This window comes from Saimiri boliviensis, chromosome 14 (genome assembly GCF_048565385.1).
Source record: "Saimiri boliviensis isolate mSaiBol1 chromosome 14, mSaiBol1.pri, whole genome shotgun sequence".
Lineage (NCBI taxonomy): Eukaryota > Metazoa > Chordata > Mammalia > Primates > Cebidae > Saimiri > Saimiri boliviensis.
The window spans coordinates 34,727,025-34,741,817 of NC_133462.1; positions in this window are offsets into that span (position 1 = coordinate 34,727,025).

Genomic DNA, 14,793 nt, shown 5'->3' on the forward strand with positions numbered 1-14,793 from the left:
GGTTCACAGGTATTTTGTTTAAACTAATCAGTGAAGACAAAGCTATTCAGCTAATTGTTCATGAGGCAAAGAATAGGAATTTGGAGAGTCTGTGTCTGGCCTTATACATAGGTATGTAGACAGTTGTTCAGGAGTGTGGCTGGCCCTGGGGGCTTGAGACTGGCCTGTGAACTGGGGGCCATATTGTGGGACTGAGCCTGACACTTGCTGGGTCTGTGCTAACTTTGAGTGGTGTCAGAACCGAATTGTTGACACCAGCTTTTGAAGAATAGTTTGATGTTCAATAAACACTGCGTATTTGGTGTTAGAAATAGTGTTAGGAAAAAGGCATCACAAGTCACAACCTTAACTGATACTTGGGGAATGTTTGGTCACTGATGAGAGTTGAGATCCTAGAGGAGAAAGTGATTTCCACACTATGATGAGGGGAGAATAGAGTGTGTGGAGCACCCAGAATTCAACTTGCCAGCTGCTCAAGTTTTCCTCTTTCAGTTTGTAGAAGTGAGCCATGTCTGGCTGCAGCTCCACAATAGTGGGACCAAGCTTGGAAATGTGTCCAGCTTTCTGAATGTTGGTTTCCATGTGTAATGTGGGTGAAGCAGAAAGCTAAGAGATCACCCCCCAAAAAGAGGGCAGCATGCCTGTCAGGCCTAAAGGAAAGTGTAAACTGTAAGGAATGTGCAAGCTCAACCAGTATGTGGGGAGCCAGCGAGAGATTGACCTTCGAGTTAAAGTCTTTATTGGGGCAAGGCATTTCCCAATCAGGTGTATTTCTCGGAGTTCTGAGCCACTCAGGCAGAGCAGCTTCACACTCATTTTCTTTACAGAATCTTGATGTCATATAATTATAGTTTGCTGAAGCATTCAAGAAATTTATTCCATGATTTAAGTGTAAGAGTATTATTGTCTTGGTTGAGAATCTGGTTGGATTGAGTCTAAGAAGCAAAGAGAATTCTGGAAATAAAATACTTATGCTTAGTTTAAATAATAATATAAACACACACAGACTCACCACTCAAATAGGCCTTTGGCAGTGCTGGTATGTCACCCTCATCTCACCTCCCTTCTGCACCCAGAGGTGACCCTGATGGTAATTTTGTTGTTGTTGTTATTCTTTATACATTTGCCATCTATTTACTGCAAAGCAGAGTTTTGGCTATTTTGAGTTTTCAGCAAGTTAATATTGGTATTACTATTACAGTTAATGTTACACTGAAAGGCTTTTTTGGTTTCTTTGCCTCTGTCTGTTGCAGATACATTGCTGTCTGAGGCTTCATTCTATTGCTTGTGGACTAATGTTTCAAGTTTATTGATCCTGGTGACAATGTCATTCTTGTTCTGTCTCCAAGTGCTAAATTACAATTTTTTTACACATTGAGAAAAAATTACTGACTTGAATATTATGGATAAATTCATATTTACTAGGAAATACTGATGGAGTATATTGATTCACCATCTGACCACTGATGCATGTGTGTTTATTCCTTGAAATTTGCCAAGGCTTGGAACTATCGAACTTATTTATTTGTGCTCCTCTAGTGTTAAACACAATCTCTGTGTAATTACATATTGCTTTTTACTGATTACCATTGGTGTCAACCATTTTTCTGATGCGGTCTTTTATGTTCTCTGAAATAGTTTTCAGGCATTTTTTATGTTTAATTCATTTCTATGTTTATTGTATTCTTTATTTACCTTTTTTGTTATTTAATTTTTATTTCATAATCATAAACTTTACAATTCAGCTAGGCATGGAAGGGAATAAGGAAAGCATGGAACCCAAAGGGAACTGTAGCAACAGCACAAAGATTGTAGAATACTGTGAGCAAATGGTATGGAGGGCACTCTCCTAAGCTACAGAAGCAATGGTTTGTGGTTAAGATAAAGAATAAGTCAAACTTACTTGAGTTGTCCACAGTCAGCAATGGTGATCTTCTTGCTGGTCTCGCCATTCCTGGACCCAAGCGCTCCATGGCTTCTATATTATTCATACCTTCTTTCACCTTGCCAAAGACCTCGTGCTTGCCATTCAACCACTCAGTCTTGGCAGTGCAGATTAAAACCTGGGAACCATTTCTGTTGGGTCTAGCATTTGCCATGGACAAGATGCCAGGACCTGCATGCTTCAGGATGAAGTTTTCGTCATCAAATTTCTCCCCGTAGATGGACTTGCCACCAGTGCCATTATGGAGTATGAAGTCACTACCCTGACATGTAAACCCTGAAAAAGGAAGAACGCTTATAACCAAATCCTTTCTCTCCAGTGCTCAGAGCACAAAACTTTTCTGCTATATTTGGAAACTTGTCTGCAAACAGCTTGAAGGAGACATGGCCCAAAGGCTCGCCATCGATGGCAATGTCGAAGGATGTGGTGGGGTTGACCATGGCTGGTGGTAAGGGGCTCCCAGTGGTGGCAGCAGCAGTGTCTGCAAAGCTACCTTTTTTATTATTATTACTATTCTTTAACACTCTCTGCACACGAATTCTTCCTCATTTGTAGGGATTGTAAATATTTTCTCCCAGATTGTGGTGCATGTTATCACTCCATTCCACATTTTAATTATAATAATTTTAATTTTTTTTTTTTTTTTAATGAGATGGGATTTCGCTCTTGTTACCCAGGCTGGAGTGCAATGGCGTGATCTCGGCTCACCGCAACCTCCACCTCCTGGGTTCAGGCAATTCTCCTGTCTCAGCCTCCCGAGTAGCTGGGATTACAGGCACGTGCCACCATGCCCAGCTAATTTTTTGTATTTTATTTTTTTTTAGTAGAGGCGGGGTTTCACCATGTTGACTAGGATGGTCTCGATCTCTTGACCTCGTGATTTACCCACCTCAGCCTCCCAAAGTGCTAGGATTACAGGCTTGAGAATAATTTTAATCTTATATGTAATATTTATTTTATTTATTTGTATTATTAATTATGATAGAGTTGAGTTTGTCTCTCTTTTCCATTGGGACCTACTTTATTTTCCTTTTTTTTTTTGGTGACTGAGTCTCCCTCTGTTGCATAGGTTAGAGTGCAGTAATGCGATCTTGGCTCACTGCAACCTCTCCCTCCTGGGTTCAAGTGATTCTCCTGCCTCAGCCCCCTGAGTAGCTGGTTTATAAGGATGCACCATCACATCCAGCTAATTTTTGTACTTTTAATAGAGGTGGGGTTTCTCTGTGTTGGCCAGACTGGTCTCAAACTCCTGACCTCAAGTGATCTGCCCGCCTCGGCCTCCCAAAGTGCTGGGATTTCAGGTGTGAGCCACTGCGCCCAGTCTTATCTTCTTACAAAAGAAAATTCTCCCTACCGTGAAGTCAGAAAAAGAATTTGCCTGTAACTCCTGAAAGTTTTTGCATTTTATCTTTCACAGGTGTTGTAGTTTTTTCCTAATTTGGCCTGTGGTCTCTCTCAAGGCTGCTGACTATAAACTCTAGCCCTGCCCTGGCCAGGGCTGCAGGGGATTTTCAAGGGATGCATCTTTACCCTGACAGAAGGCCTAGTGTCTACATGTCAGACCATTGTCCAGCTATCCTTCTTACAGGAAGCTTGTTTCTACTAGCAGATGCCCTTGTAGTTCTTGTCTATCTAGTGTCTAATTTATCTTTTTTTTTTTTTTTTTTTTGAGTCTCGCTCTGTTGCCAGGATGGAGTGCAATGAAGTGATCTCAGCTCACTGCAACCTCCGCCTCCTGGTTCAAGCATTTTTCCTGCCTCAGCTTCCTGAATAGCTGGGACTACAGGTGTGTGCCGCCATGCTCAGCTAATTTTTGTGTTTTCAGTAGAGATGTGGTTTCACCATGTTAGCCACCATGGTCTTAACCTTCTGACCTCAAGTGATCTGCCTGCCTTGGCTTCCCAAAGTGTTGGGACTACAGGCATGAGCCACTGTGCCTGGCCCATATCTAGTTTATCTTTACAATACAGACACTGTCTTGGAAAACCCTGACTGGGAAAGAAGTTCACTTGGAGTGTGTTGGTCAGGTGAGACACAGAAGAGGCAACTAAACAAAACGCAATCAATAACAGAAGCAGTCTACTTAGAGATCCCTGAGAGGAGAACAGCATGCCTCGCAGGTCAGCGGGAAGAAGGGAGCTGCTCTGGACACAAATGTTCAACCAGTGGGTAGTAATCAACAGAGAAAAAGGAACCTGTGGCCCAAGCATTATTGAGGTCCAAGGGGTTACCCAAGCAGGTATTCCTTGGGGAGTTGTAGTGGGTGGGTTTATAATGAGTAGGCACAAGTTCCACAGGGTTACACTGTAGTTGAGAGCTGGTCACTGCATTCTGTCTGCAGGCCATGTGGGGTGTGGGAGACAGTGGGGTGAGTCAAGTAGGTTGTATCTGGCTGTTCCATAAAGAGGATGGTCACCAGGAGGCAGCTGTATAAGACAGATGTCTGATTGACCACACTGAGGAAATGGGAGGAGGTGCAGAGGTGGAAACTATGTCAAGGGTGACTGAGCCCTGCTTCTGGTATGAGAAAGTTAAAGCCATATACAAAATGGATGCTAAGGTAACATAAAATTATGTTATGCACTGGGTGTGGTGGCTCACACCTGTAATCCCAGCACTTTGGGAGGCCAAGATGGGTAGATCACAAGGTCAGGAGATTGAGACCATCCTTGCTAACATGGTGAAAACCTGTCTCTACTAAAATACAAAAAACTAGCTGGGTGTGGTGGCATGTACCTGTAGTCCCAGCTACTCAGGAGGCCGAGGCAGGGGAATCGCTTGAACCTGGAGGCAGAGGTTGCAGTGAGCTGAGAAAAAAAAAAATTATGTTATTATATAGAGTAGTATAGAAAAACTCTATTATTAATTATTTTATCTGAAGATGATGAGAATCATTTTTCTGGAGATAACCATTTGTCACTGCCTTGTGTGTTAAAGTGGCCATAATTTCTATCCCTGCTTGGTAATACCTGCTTTGTCATAGGCTCATGGACCTTTAAACAGATGCATTCATGTCAGAATTTGCTGTATTTAATTAGCTTATCAGTTCATTTCTCTGCTAATACCATGATGTCCTGATTACTCTAGATTTCCAAGCCTTGATATTTGTTAACGTATATTAAAGAAAGTTCTGTACTGTCTTAGTCACTTTGGGCTGCTATAGCAAATTACCGTAGATTGTGTGGCTCAAACAAGAAACATTTATTTCTCACAATTCTGGTTGCTGGGAAGTCCAGGGTGCCGGAAGATCTGCTGTCTGATAAGGGCCCACTTCCTGGTTTGTAGATAACCATCTTCTCATTGTATTCTAATATGGTAGAGCAGAGACAGGAAGCAAATGCTCCAGTTTCTTTTTATAGAGGCACTAATCCCACTTCTGAAGGCTCTACTCACATTATCTTAGCTAATCCTAATTAATTTCCAGAGATGCTGTTTCCTAATACTGTCCCATTGGGAGTTAGAATTTCAACATGAATTTTGGAAGGCATTTATATATGCTGAAAACTTGAGCAGATGGTACTGAGCATTCTTATATATTCCTTATTCCCAGCTCATAGTTTCCCCTATTTTTAACATCTTGCCTTAGTGTAGTGTATTTTTTACGATTATAAACCAATATATTACAACAAATCATGACGAGAATTGATGAATAATATTATTATTATTTTGAGACAGGGTCTTACCCTGGTCCCCCAGGCTGGAGTGCAGTGATACAATCATCGCTCACCACAGCCTCAACTTCCTGGGCTCAGGTGATCCTCCCACCTCAGCCTCCCAGGTAGCTGGGGCTACAGGAGTGCGCCACCACACCTGGCTAATTTTTTGTATTTTTAGTAGAGATGGGGTTTCACCATTTTGCCTAGGCTGGTCTTGAACTCCTGACCTTAAGCAGTCTTCCTGCCCCATCCTCACAAAGTGCTGGCATTACAGACCTCTTTAAAGTTTTATAAAATATATTCAGAAAAGATAGTAAAAAATATTTTTGTGGTAAGATTTAATAGCAATAACTATAAACATGCTTGGAATCATCATCCATATTAATAAATGGGCATAGGCAGGCTTTCAGAGTCCCGAGTTGCATGATGTTCTCACTGACTCATGTGTCCTGAGTCTTTTGGTTATTCCACATACTTTTTGCCATCTATTTTTTTCTCACTATGTAGTATCTTTTAGTTTTGCCTCCTTTGAACTTTCAGTAATGGAATAATAATGAAATTACATTGAAAGGTTTATTAGTAATTTTACTCTCCCAGTACATTTTACATATGCTAGTGTCTGAGGCTAGAAGCCATCTGATTTTTTTTTTTTTTTTTTTTTTTTTTTTTGAGATGGAGTCTCACTCTGTCTCCCAGGCTGTCATGATCTCGGCTCACTGCAACCTCCACCTCCCAGATTCAAGCGATTCTCCTGCCTCAGCCTCCCAAGTAGCCAGGAATATCGGTGCCTGCCACCATACAATACTAAATTTTGTATTTTTAATAGAGACGGAGTTTCACCCTGTTGGCCAGACTGGTCTTTTTTTTTTTAATTATTATTTTTGTGACATAGTCTCGCTCTGTCACTCAGGCTGGAGTGCAATGGTGTGATCTTGGCTCACTGCAACATCTGACTCCCAGGTTCAAGGGATTCTCCTGCCTCAGCCTCCTGAGTAGCTGGGATTATAGGCATCTATGACCATGCACGTCTAGTTTTTGTATTTTTAGTAGAGACCAGGTTTTACCATGTTGGCCAGGCTGGTCTTGAACTCCTGACCGCAAATGATCCGCCCGCCTCGTGAGCCACCATGCCTAGCCTGATTTCTGATTTACTAGTCCATGCCAATGTTTATGTTGCTTGGAGTTTTTCTTTTCTTTTCTTTTTTGAGAGTCTTGCTCTGTCACCCAGGCTGAGTGCAGTGGTGCAGTCTTGGCTCACTGCTCAGTGCAACCTCCAACTCCCGAATTCAAGTGATTCTCGTGCCTCAGCCTTCCGAGTAGCTAAGACCACAGGTGTGTGCCACCATGTCTGGCTAATTATTGTATTTTTTGTTGAGACAGAGTTTCACCATGTTGGCTATGCTGGCCTCAAACTCCCGATCTCAGGTGACTTGCCTGCCTCCATCTCCCAAAGTGCTTGGATTATAGGTGTGAGCCACCATGCCTGGCCTGGAGTTTTTCATTTTCATATTTCTTCTTCACTTTTTTTTTTTTTAAGAGATGGAGTCTTGCGATGTTGCCCAGGCTGGTCTCAAACTTGGCCTCAAGCAATCCTCCTGCCTCAGCCTCCCAAAGTGCTAGGATTACACTGTGCCTGACTGACTTTTTATCCTTGCAGAAAATACCATTCCTGTCATATCTGTATTTCTAGCAAGTTGCAAATGCCCAATAAATTCTCTACACACTGGAGAAAAAAATTACTGGACTTATAGTCAAATTCAAATTGATAGGAATTAACAATGGAGTATATGAATTGACCCTTGTTTTATTTGTCCATAATTATTTATTCACTGTATTCAAACGACAGTTTGGAGTATCCAACTGAGTAACTTTTCTCCTTCTAATTAGTGTGAAATGGGATCTTCCTGACAATTTATTTGGCCATTTCCTCAGTACCAAGGAGATGGATGTTTTTCATATGTGGTCTCTATCTTGTGTTACTCATGGTTTGGTTACTCTGCTAGGTTTTTTTTTTTTTTTTTTTTTGAGACAGAGTCTTGCTCTGTTGCCCATGCTGGAGTGCAGTGGTGCAATCTTGGCTCACTGCAGCCTCTACCTCCCAAGTTCAAACAATTCTCCTGCCTCAACCTCCCAAGTTGCTGGGATTACAGACATGTGCCACCACACTGAGATAATTTTTGTATTTTTAGTAGAGATGGGTTTTACCATGTTGGCCAGGCTGGTCTCGAACTCCTGACCTCAGGCAATCTGCCCACCTCGGCCTCCCAAAGTGCTGGGACTATAAGCATGAACCACCGTGCCTGACTTCAGAGTCTTTTTTTTTTTTTTTTTTTTTTTTTTTTTTAGTGTTCCCCCGTACCCGCTGACTTCAGAGTGTTTCTTAAGGACTGATCATATAGTGACACTCTGCCTAGCATGTAACAAAAGTTCAGACTTTCAGATGAAAAACAGGAGTTAAGCATACACACATTGATTGCATAAACAGTTTAGGCACACTGAGCCAGTCTTACCACTTAGGTTGCTGGGTGTCCCTCCCAAATTCTCACTTCCTGGATAGCAGCAAAGCATGAATTTTGTGAGCAGGCATTTCTAAGGATAAGTAGTGTGAGGCCTACCAGTGTTAAGTGTCTTTTTCACATAAGGTAGTAGGACTTTATTATGAGCCAACAATACAGATCCACTCTACAGAGGTATAGGATAATGCAAGCAGCTCATTTTACTGCCTGGGCTCACCAAGACTAAAGTTCCTATTGTACTATTGCTTTACCAAATGGTTAATTCTAGCATCAGAATTGGTTTGTGAAATACTATGTCCCCTGCACACAAATACCAGAGAGTTAATAATCTTTTTCAGAGACCACATTTAGGGGAATTACAGGGCTGAGGTATTCTCATTCTCAAGGGTTGAGCTGTCATACTCCCGTATGAGAGCTTGGAAAAGAGAGAAGTGGGTGGACAACCTCCTCCTACTGGGGAGTGGCTGGTTGAGAATAATTTCTTCCAAAAACCAGAAAAAGGGAGTTTTATGTTTTTGTCCAGAGAGGTACTGCCAAATCCTACAAATATTTAATAATGGGAAAATTCACCTTCAAAGTAATAGAGATATCAGTGAATTCCTATGCAGATTGCAGTTGTTAACTTGATTTTCAAAGACAGCAAGGCCCAGGGTTCTTTGTGGTGGTTCTGCAGGAAAGATCTCTTTCTAGCATCTTATATCAGTATGTGTGCATGTGGATGCCAAAAACTGTGTGCATGTGGGTGCTAGTTGGTGAGAACTAGCCCCGAGCTCAAAAGTATAAGGATTTTGTGAAGTCTAACTTGTCATGACTTTTTCCTTGCATCTAAGCTCTAACTTCCCAATAATGTTCTATCCTCATAAAGTGGCACAGAGAGAACAGGAAAATATGAATCTGTGATATGTATTACACAAGAAAATTAATACTTTCTGAACGAATATGCCGAATCTGGATACATCCAGTGGCCTGCACTAGTTTAGGATAATGTGGCCAGGTAGACCATGTTACACATTAGATTTCCACATATTTGTCTGTTGGCCTGTCACGTTTAGTGATGGGAATAGAAGGAAGAGCCTCGTAGCGAGGAATGTTCCCGTGAGTAACTCATTTTGGTTTGGTCTGTTGGGTCTAGTGCGGGAGCTGAGTCCAAACCAATGGTTTCATACAGATTGCATTTAACAGGACGAATAATAATATTGTGAATTGGAGAGGGAAAGCTTCATTTGGAATGAAAGAAGGAATTGGCAAATTTAGGGATTTCCTGCCAGTCCTAGGGAGAGCAAGGCTGGAAAACGGGGTCGTGGATTTGAGACCCTGTTTCCACACGTTTGGAAAATTAAGGGATAAATCGGTGCCCCTAGGGAAAAAGAAGAGACTGGGGACCCCACGGACCAACGCTCCCATGCACGAATCCCACACCCGGGCCGGGATTCCTTCCCCACCATGACCCTCTGTGATCCCCTCACAGTCTTGGAAGACGCGGGGGCTACGGGCGCAGCACGTGGACTCAGCTTCAGAACCCGGAGCTATAGCGGGCAGCCTTGGTTCCAGCTCGTCAGGTCCCCCCGGCCCTGCAAATTCACCATTTCCCAGCTTCTGCGCTGTCCCCACGCCCTAACTACGACACCGGCTGCCAGTGCGGGTTCCAGAGCGACAGAGGCTGTTTTCGAGCCACCCACAGACGTTAAAGGCAGGAGACACACAAATCAGAAGGTGCGCAAGCCTATGCACGCGCCTTCGTATAGGGCGGTGGCGGCCCCCTCCCACCGCTCCAGCGGCGTCTCTGATTGGACAGTTTGTAAGGTTCCACCCCCTCTTGCCTGAGTGACAGAGATCAGGTATCTGAGCCGATGCCGCTTCCGCTTTTGTCCCTGAACAAGTCCTGCCATAGACATTTGCAATTCACCAGAACTTTATATACTAGATCCAAAGGTCCTCAGGCCAGACACTGGCGTCTACCTAAAGAATCTTCTCAATGGGGACGTAGGTGTGCACGCAGGGAATGCTAGATTGAGTTTCCAGCTAAAGCGAACCCCTTAATGAGCGACCCTTTGAGGGGCAAACCCACAGCAAAAGGGTCCTGGAGGCAAGGCCAGGCTGCATCAAGAGAGTCAGATATTCTCCAGTGGACAATGGCTTGGCATCAAGCTGCACGGACCCTCAGAACTGTGACCCTATAGGTGCACAGAGACCAGGCATTGTTCACATTTTTAATTTTAAATTTTGTTGTGGGTACATAGTAGGTGTATATATTTATGGGTTACACGAGATATTTTGATATAAGCATGCAATGCATAATAATCACATCATGGTAAATGGGAAATCCATCAACTCAAACATTTATCCTTTGTGTTAGAAACAAGTTGATTGTACTCTTTTAGTTATTTTAAAATGTGTAACCAAGTTTTTTTGTTTGTTTTTTTACTAAAATCACTCTGTTATGCTAGCAAATACCAGGTCTCATTCATTCTTTTTCTTTTCTTTTCTTTTTGAGACAGAGTCTTGCTCTCTCATCCAGGCTGGAGTGCAGTGGCACGATCTCGGTTCACTCCAACCTCTGCCTCCCAGATTCAAGTGATTCTCCTGCCTCTGGCTCCTGAGTAGCGGAGATCACAGGTGCACGCCACTATGCCAGACTTATTTTTGTATTTTTAGTAGAGACGGGGTTGCACCATGTTGGCCAGGCTGATCTCAAACGTCTCAAGTAATCCAACCACTTCGGCTTCCCAAAGTGCTGGGATTACAGGCGTGAGCCACCTCGCCTGGCCCATTCATTCTGTTTTTTGTGGCCATTAACCATCCTCACTTCCTCGTTTCCCCAACCCCCCAACTACCCTTTCCAGCCTCTTGTTACCATCCTTCTACTTTCTGTCTCCATGAGTTCAATTGTTTTAACTTTTATGTGAAATTTGTCTGTGTCTGGCTTATTTCACTTAATATAATGACCTCTAATTCTATCCAAATTGTTGCAAATGACAGGATCTCATTCCTTTTTATGGCTGACTAGTACACCGATGTGTATTTGGAACATTTTTAAAAAAAATCCATTCATCTATAGAGGGACGCTAAGGTTGGTTCCAAATCTTGGCGATTGTGAATAATGCTGCAATAAACATAAGGGTGCAGGTATCTCAGATATCTGTTCAATATACTGATTTCCTTTCTTTTGGATATTTACCTAAAAGTGGGATTGCTGTATCAAATGGCAGCTCTATTTTTATTTTATTTTTTTGTGTGTGGAACCTCCAAATTATTCTTCATAGTGGTTGTACTAATTTACATTCCCACCAACAGTGTACGAAGGTTACCTTTTCTCCACATCCTCTGCAGCATTTGTTATTGCCTGACTTTTGGATAAAGGCCATTTTAATAGGAGTGAGATGATATCTCATTGTATAATAGTTTTGATTTGCATTTCTCTGGTGATCAATGATGCTGGCCTTTTTGTATACCTGTTTGCCATTTGCATGCCTTCTTTGGAGAAATGTCTTTTCAGATCTTTTGCCTATTTTTAATCCGATTATTAGATTTTTTTTTCCTATAGACTTTTTTGGGGGTCCTTATATATTCTGCTTTTTGTTTGTTTGTTTTGTTTGTTTAGATGGAGTTTCACTCCTGTTGCCCAGGCTGGAGGGCAATTGTGCAATCTTGGCTCACTGCAACCTCCACCTTCCAGGTTCAAACGATTCTCCTGCCTCAGCCTCCCGAGTAGCTGGGATTACAGGCATTCACCACCATGCCCAGCTAATTATATATTTTTAGTAGAGATGACGTTTTCCCATTTTGGTCAGGCTGGTCTCAAACTTTCGACCTCAGGCAGTCCGCCCACCTTGGACTCCCAAAGTGTTGGGATTACAGGCATGAGCCACTGTGCTTGGCCTATATTCTGGTTATTAATGCCTTGTCAGTTCTGTAGTATGCAAATATTTTCTCCCATTCTGTAGCTTGTCTTTTCACTTTGTTGTACAGAAGCTCTTTTTTAAATTTTTTTTTTTTTTTCGAGACAGAGTCTTGCCCTTTTACCAGGCTGGAATGCAGTGGCACATCTTGGCTCACTGCAACCTCTGCGTCCCAGATTCAAGCGATTCCCCTGCCTCAGCCTCCTGAGTAGCTGGGACTACAGGCACATGCCACCACGCCCGGCTAATTTTTTATATTTTAGTAGAGATGGGGTTTCACCGTGGCCAGATAGCCTCGATCTCCTGACCGCATGGTCCACCTGCCTAGGCCTCCCAAAGTTCTGGGATCACAGGTGTGAGTCACCGTACCCGGCTAGAAGCTTTTCAACTTAATGTGACCCCATTTATCTATTTTTGCTTTGGTTGCCTATGCTTGTAGGGTACTATTCTAGAAATCTTTGCCCACCCCAATGTTCTGGAGAATTTCCCTATATTTTAAAGTTTTAGATTTGAGTGTTTAACTGATTTTGATTTGATTTTTGTATATGGTGAGAGACAGGGGTCTGTTTCGTTATTTTGCATATGGATATCCAGTTTTCCCAGCACAATTTATCGAAGAGACTGCCCTTTTCCCAATGTATGTTCTTGGCACCTTTGTCAAAAATAAGTTCATTATAGATGTATGGATTTATCTCTGGGTTCTCTATTCTGTTCCACTGATCTACGTGTCTGTTGTTATGCCAGTACCGTGCCATTACGGTTACTGTAACTCTAGTATAATTTAAAGTCAGGTAATGTGACTCCTCCAGCTTTGTTCTTTGTGCTTAGGATAGCTTTGGCTATTCTGGGTCTTTTTTGGTTCCTTATACATGTTAGGATGGTTTTTTCTCTTTCTGTGAAGAGTGTCATTGGTATTTTGATTGAGATTGCATTAAGTCTCTAGACTTCTTTGGGTAGTATGCATATTTTAACACTATTGATTCTTCCAATGCATGAACACAAGTATCTTTTCATTGTGTGTGTGTGTGTGTGTGTGTATGTGTGTGTGTCCCCTCTTCAATTTCTTGTATCAATGTCTTATAGTTTTCATTGTAGGTATGTATCACTGCTTTGGCTAATTCCTAGGTATTTAATTTTTTTTTTTTTTTTTTTTTTTTTTTTTTTTTTTTTGAGACGGAGTTTTGCTCTTGTTGCCCAGGCTGGAGCGCAATGGCGCATTCTCGGCTCACCGCAACCTCCGCCTCCTGGGTTCAAGCAATTCTCCTGTCTCAGCCTCTCAAGTAGCTGGGATTATAGGCATGTGCCAGCACATCTGGCTAATTTTTTTTTTTCTTTTTTTTTTTTTGTATTTTTAGTAGAGACGAGGTTTCACCATGTTGGCCAAGATGGTCTCGATTTCTTTTTTTTTTTTTTTTTTTTTTTTTTTTGAGACAGAGTTTCGCTCTTGTTACCCAGACTGGAGTGCAATGGCGCGATCTCGGCTCACCGCAACCTCCACCTCCTGGGTTCAGGCAATTCTCCTGCCTCAGCCTCCTGAGTAGCTGGGATTGTCTCGATTTCTTGACCTCATGATCCACCCTCCTCGGCCTCCCAAAGTGCTGGGATTACAGGCGTGAGCCACTGCGTCCGGCCCGGTATTTAATTTTATTTGTAGCTATTATAAATGAGATTACTGTATTGACTTCTTTTTCAGATTATTCACTCTTGGCATATAGAAATGTTATTGATTTTTGTATGTTGATTTTGTATCTTTACTAAATTTTTGTATGTTGATTTTGTAACTTTACCAAATTGGGTTATCAGTTCTAATAGTTTTTTGGTGGAGTCTTTAGTTTTTTCCAGATATAGTATTATCTCATCTGTAAATAAGGATAAATTGCCTTCTTCCTTTCCAATTCGGATGCCCTTTCTTTCTTTTGTCTGATTGCTCCAGCTAGGACTTCCAGTACTATGTTGAACAACAGTGGTGAAATGGGCATCCTCAATGTGTTCCCAATCTTAGAGGAAAGGCTTTTAGTTTTCCCCATCCAGTATAATACTAGCTATGGGTCTTTCATATATGGGTTTTATTATGTTTAAATATGTTCCTTATATACTCAGTTTTTTTTAGGGCTTTTATCATGAAGAGATGTTGAATTTCATTAAATCCTTTTTGACATCCATTGAAATGATCCTATGGTTTTTGTCCTTCGTTTTATTGATATGATGTATCACATTAATTGATTTGCATATGTTGAACCATCCTTGCACCTCTGGGATAAATCCCACTTGGTCATGATGCATTATCTTTTTAATGTGTTGTTGAATTCGGTTTGCTAAGATTTTGTTGAGGATTTTTGCATCAACATTTATCAATGATAGAGGTCTATAGTTTTCTTTTTTTGATGTGTCTTTGTCTGGTTTTGGTATCAGGGTAATAGTGGCCTTGTAGATTGAGTTTGGAAGTATTCCCTACTCCTATATCTGGGTGCTCTGGTGTTGGGTGCATATATATTTACAATTTTTATATGTTCTTGCTGAATTGATTTGTTTATCATTATGTAGTGACCTTCTTCCAGAGACCAGGCAATGTTTGAAAAAAAAGAGGCCGGGCGCGGTGGCTCAAGCCTGTAATCCCAGCACTTTGGGAGGCCGAGGCAGGTGGATCACGAGGTCAAGAGATCGAGACCATCCTGGTCAACATGGTGAAATCCCGTCTCTACTAAAAATACAAAAAAATTAGCTGGGCATGGTGGCGCATTCCTGTAATCTGAGCTACTCAGGAGGCTGAGGCAGGA